At 38.3% G+C, this 6,000-nt stretch overlaps 1 non-coding gene across 1 annotated transcript; it reads left to right on the forward strand.

The window, feature by feature from the left end:
- The first annotated feature begins 3,076 nt into the window (after window positions 1–3,076).
- Window positions 3,077–3,148, forward strand: TRNAP-AGG (transfer RNA proline (anticodon AGG)). The gene has a single exon. It is a non-coding gene; the product is annotated as a tRNA-Pro (tRNA).
- The last annotated feature ends 2,852 nt before the right edge of the window (window positions 3,149–6,000 follow it).

Raw genomic sequence — 6,000 nt, forward strand, 5'->3', positions numbered from 1 at the left:
AGCGGCCTAAGGTCGAGAGATCTTTTAGACAGGAGATAGTCAAGGTCACTACCGATAGAGTTGGTAGGCGACGATACAGGGGAGTTGACCGGAGTGGGAGCAGTCAGAGGTACAATCATCTTGCCAGCAGAAGATTTATTCTGAGACGGAGGAGACAGCGAAGAATGCAGAAAGAGAACTTTCTTGTTAATGGAAGGTTTAGGAACAGGGGGAGGGCTAGGAACAGCCTGGTCGGGCAGAGGTTCCAAAGGAGGTTTCGGGGGGCAAGGGATCTCATATTCAGAAGCAGTCTCCAGTGCGGGCATAGAAGGAGAAATTCTATTCAAGGGATCTGGATCATCAACCGGCTGGGGGGATTTCTAATAGTCCCCATCAGAAACAACAAGGAGGGGTGAATTGGAAAAACTCTTAGGTGAATCTGATTTTCCGAAATCCATAGAAGAGGCCTTCCGACCATGTGGCTTATCCACAATTTTGGAAAATTTATAGTGCTTGCGGCCTTTTAAATGATGTCGCGGGCAATTCTTGATAAGGTGTCCAGTAAGATGGTACGCAGCGCATCTAAATGGCACGCCCCAGAAATCTAACCTCTGCCTAATGGACTGCTCATTCCAGTTGATATCTATGTATTTCGGAAAACCCCCTCGGTAGGTTTTTTCAATTAATATCCAAGACATTCTTTTGTCTTTCTCCCCAAGACACCACGGATCAACATAAACACACCTGCCAATAGCATTCCCGATTTCAGTTAAGGTCTCTCTCGACCATAATTCCAGGGGCAAACCAGGAAGTTTTAGCCAGATGAGGTTATTGGATGGCGTGTTCCTTAACGGATTATAACCCAAGTACCACCTGTGAAGTGCCAAAAAGTTGCGGCCAAATACCCACTGATGTTTAAAAATGGATTCCATATCCTTTGCACTCAGAGAGTGGAAACAGTGCCACTCTTTTAATAACCTGGCAATTATCGAAACATAACCTATAATAGGCTTTCACTGTGCTTCAAGCCATTCTCTCATGCGCTGGTCATCCATCTCCGGGAAATGCAAGCGGCCGATCAAAGCTTTATTCTCCAAGCTTCCAATACGATCAGATAAATGGACGTTGTCAATTTTGATGGCGGCAGGGGGAAGAATAGCCTTGACCGGCTTTTGGTTTCTACGGGGACGTTCACAAACAAAAGGCTCTTGAAAAATCTCACGACTATCCTTATGAGGGACCAACGGACGGATCACTAAATCATTAAGGAGGTTTCCCAGTCTTTTGCCAGCATGGATTTATCTTTGATGGACTCCGCCTGTATGGCTGCGTGGACCATTGCCTCTGTGGCGGATGAGTCCGATAGGAATTCCATTCAATAAATGGTACACCCTCCCTCAATCTACCAAGTACAGATCAAGATCCGCTAACCTGACTCTGCAATCATGGTCTAGATATGATGACAGAAACCTAGATCTAGAGTAGGGAATGAAACAACCACTTCCTAAACCGAGGCGAAATCAAAAGACCATGTCTTAAACCGAGCCAGCTGTCCCCCTAATTAATAGCAGGGTGGCAGAGTCATGAAAAAGGTGCATCAGGAAAGGGGGATATTTGAAATAATGACGGCTGCATATAAATGAAGCGTAAGCTTGCGTCCTAAGCGGCGTAAATGCACTGAACAGACAGATGACAAAAATCTGGAAAGATCTACCCACCAGAGGGAAAATTCAAAAACTTAAACGGAAAACCAGATACCGGCTGGAACCAGCAAAGGAAAACAGGCGAGGAGAAAAAGGATAGTTTCAGAAACCATCGCTACGAAAACGATTCCACTTCCTAATGCGAGGAGAAAACCTCATGAGCTCTCATCAGGGCAGATTATGCAACAACAGACAAAAGTTTTGCATCCACACCACCACGATCCTAATTTAAAGCGAATTTCTGTGCAAGGCTTAGAAATGACACAAAATTTTTGAGCAGCCAGCATTCTAAACCATGACCAACAGGAACTAATGTAAATCTCCATATATTAATATTGATTATCTTCCGTCTAAATAAGTCCTGTCCTGTTAAAATTGTTCATGCTTTTTCATATGAAGTATGAAAAGAAAAATACACTCCCTATAATGAACAGTATGATGGCTATTGCTCTTTATATTTAGACAGAATCCACATATAAATAAGATAAGAAAAGAATGCCCATACCTGGAAGCGCAAACGAGTCTGAAACCGAGGTGCAATAGTAAAATTCAGGAGCGTTGTAAAACATACAGAGAAAAGATAGATAAACCACGCTGAGGGGATATATTCACCACTGCATCATGAGGACGCAGGGAGAAATGCAGGTGACGATGTGAATCGAAAGCGAAAGTTTGTCCGATGCAGTCTAGGAAATATATCAGCTAGGCGGAAATGGAAAAGTTTGAGGATTCCAAAACAAATGGAGGTAAAATGGGATTGCATGAAAAAACAGCTGTCATAAAGCGGGATGTCTGTTGTGGTCACATATTATTAGCGGTAAAAAACATACCTGCGGAGAAAAGGTTGTCAGGAAAATATAAACTAGTCTATGGTTGCCAAAGCATAGCATCCCTACTCACTGGTTGGCCATGACTAATGCACCTCAGCTCAGCTGTTGCGCTCTATTAGGGTTGGAACAACATATCATTGTATTGGGACAACGCATAATTGTAATTGCATTGGACCTGCGTCGATATGGCTATTGTTAAAACTTTGGAGCTGCGTTATCATGGCCATTGGAGCTGCGTTATCATTGGAGCGTTGATATTACCATTGTTCTCTGAATGTTGCATAGATATATCATTTTCAGCATTAATATTCATTTCTAGCGTTAATATTCTAATATCATTGCCAGCGTTAATATTCCAAGATTGAAGGGATCTCTAAGTTTGAAACTGTTTCAGCACAAAAGTTGTATGAAGTTTCTGAAAGCTCTCTTGAAAAATACAGTTCAGGGATTCTGCATTTTAGATCTTGGATGTGTTATGGTCAGGCAGGTTGGATTCCTGGAATGGCTTGCGTGCAAGGTATAATCGCACTGGTACTCTCTTTCAGAAAGCTACAATACGTCCGCGGGCATTTGGTCTAGTGGTATGATTCTCGCTTAGGGTGCGAGAGGTCCCGAGTTCAATTCTCGGAATGCCCCGGTGCTTCACTGTTGTAGAGGTCTTGAAAGAAGCCTCCCTTTATTCAATTTCTTTAAAGAACCCATGCTTTTGTGAAAGAAAGTTTGTATCTCCCCTGACTGTCAGTTTCTTTAAAGAATCCTTGAGTTTGTGAAACAAGGTTTGCAGTTCTCCCAACTGTCAATCTCTTTAAAGAGACCTGGTTTGTGTGAAGATCTGTAGCTCACAAAAAAATTTGTAGCTCTCCTGACAGTTTCTTTAAAGAATCCTTGAGTTTGTGAAACAAGGTCTATAGTTCTCCTAACTGTCAGTCCTCTAAACAGACCTGGTTTGTGTGAAGATCTGTAGTTCTCTCAATTTCTTTAAAGTAGCCTTGTCTCTTCAATTTCTTTACAGAAGCTATGCTTTTACGAAAGAAAGTTTGTATGAAGATCTGTAGCTCTCTCAATTTCTTTAAAGAAGCCATGCTTTTGCGAAAGAAAGTTTGTAGCTCCCCTGACCGTCAGTTTCTTTAAAGAATCCTTCAGTTTGTGAAACAAGGTTTGTAGTTCTCCCAACTGTCAATCTCTTTAAAGAGACCTGGTTTATGTGAAGATCTGTAGCTCACAAAAAATGTTTGTAGCTCTCCTGACAGTCAGTTTCTTTAAAGAATTCTTGAGTTTGTGAAACAAGGTCTATAGTTCTCCTAACTGTCAATCTCTTTAAACAGACCTGGTTTGTGTGAAGATCTGTAGCTCTCTCAATTTCTTTAGAGAAGCCTTGTCTTTGTGAAACAAGGTTTGTAGCTCTCCTAACTGTCAGTTTCCTTATAGAAGCATGTTTTTTGTGAAACGAGATCCGTAGCTCTGTCAATTTCTTTAAAGAAGCTTGGCATGTGTAAAACGAGATCTGTGCTTTCGCTAAATTTGTTTTAAGAAATTTTGATGCGAGAGGTCCCGAGTTCAGTACTCGGAACGCCTCTTTGTTTCATTAATCCTCTTTGCTTCATTAATTAAATTTCTTTAAATCTCTTTGCTTCATTAATTCAATTTCTTTAAGGGCCTTTTTGTGTGAAACAAGCTTTATAGCTCTCCCAATTTCCTTAAAGAAAACTGGTTTGTGTGAAACGAGATATATGGTAACTCTGTCAATTTTTTAAAGAATATTAGTTTGTGTAAAACGAGATCTCTAGCTCTGCTAGATGTGAATTATGAAATAAGATTGGTGTAAAGGTCTCGATCATATTTCAACGGGTTTTATTTTAAAATTGCTGACATTTGATTTTTATTTTAGTTGTGTATTAGGAGTTTTTGTTAATTTTTTTTTGGGTTGTAAATATAAAAATATTTGTTTCTCAATATAGCTGTTGTGTTAGTAAATTTTTTTTAAATCTGATTTGATTATAAAATAAGCTTAAATCAAGTAATATTACAGATGTATATGTTTTATATTATTTAAAAAAATTAAGTATATTCAATTTAAATCAAGTAATATTATAGATGTATATGTTTTATATTATCTTAAAAAGATCAAGATCACGTATATTCAATTTGTTTATCCCCGATGTCAAACCAATTAATGATTTGGCACAATTTTATATAGTCACAATTTAAGTAATTTCAAAGATTTTACAAATTATGGTAAATCATTATTGAAAAGTTTTCAAGTAGCTTGGTCAAACCCATTAACTATAATGTATTTTGAAGAGGAACAATGTATCTTAGCTTTCAATTTGATGGGGTAGACCTAAGGAGAACCTTATAAATAATAAAACATGTTTGAAATCAATTTTAAATAAGAATTTGAGAGGATTCTAATATTTCAAGCAATAATAATATGTATGCATGGATTTTAAAGAAATTCTCAATCTTCTGACAAGGAAATAGAATAGAGATTTTCGAAAGACATGCTAATCGCTGAAAGGCACAAATCTAATTGTGTTTAGATTCAAGTGTGAATATATTGAAATCATCATAGCCTTGATAACCACACATTCTATATTTCCATATCCAACCACAAAGTAGCACAAGTGTACCAACACTAAAAAACTACATAAAGCTCTCAAACTCAAAATGAAAAATAACTATTTCACCTACATAAGCAAGAATCAACCACAAAGTAGCACAAGTGTACAACGACTAAAAATACTACATAAAACTCTCAAAATCAAACCAAAAACAACTACTTCACCTACATAAACATGAAAAGTGAGTTTGTGTTTTATATAGAATACCAATGCCCCATGGGTGTGGACATGTAGTGTGAGTGTCAACTTTAAATTTCAAGCTTTGATGTTCATGCTTTATTCTTAAGTGTGTAAAATGTAGGATTACATGGAGTGAGTGAAGACATGGACTAGTTTTTTCTAACAAGTCCAAATATCCACTGTGGACGAGTCTATGCTTATCTTAAAGTCTCATGTTAAAGTCTTCATATTGTGGGTGTTGCCTATTGCAATACTTATTTTGGAGTCTTAGCCAAAAATATCACTAACGTTTTTTGTTTTCCATAAATGTCATTGAAATTTCTTATATATATATATATATATATATATATATATATATATGGTGGCCCATCCCGAAGTCACCCTTTCAGGTAGCGCGGACCATCCCTAATTGCCTAGGCAAATTAGAAAGAATAAGCTACAGGTCCATAAGTAACCCTTGGTAGTTGCTCGATAAATAATTGGGGAACTTATAACCTCCCCAAGGGATGCTACCCTCTCCTCTACCATGCATGTTATTGGTTGGTGGGTGATGCCTCTCCACTTTGTAGTTTTTCTATAGTTCATCTACTGCGAAATATGTTGTCTAATGGCAGCCCAAGATGGTGATGTTTGCTCTATGAAAAAATCCCATCCTAAGGAGAGCTATCGGAACATGAGGATTTTGGG

The sequence above is a fragment of the Pinus tabuliformis genome, chromosome 8, assembly GCF_031772625.1.
Source record: "Pinus tabuliformis cultivar Carrire ecotype Pingquan chromosome 8, CPIR1, whole genome shotgun sequence".
Classification (NCBI taxonomy): domain Eukaryota; kingdom Viridiplantae; phylum Streptophyta; class Pinopsida; order Pinales; family Pinaceae; genus Pinus; species Pinus tabuliformis.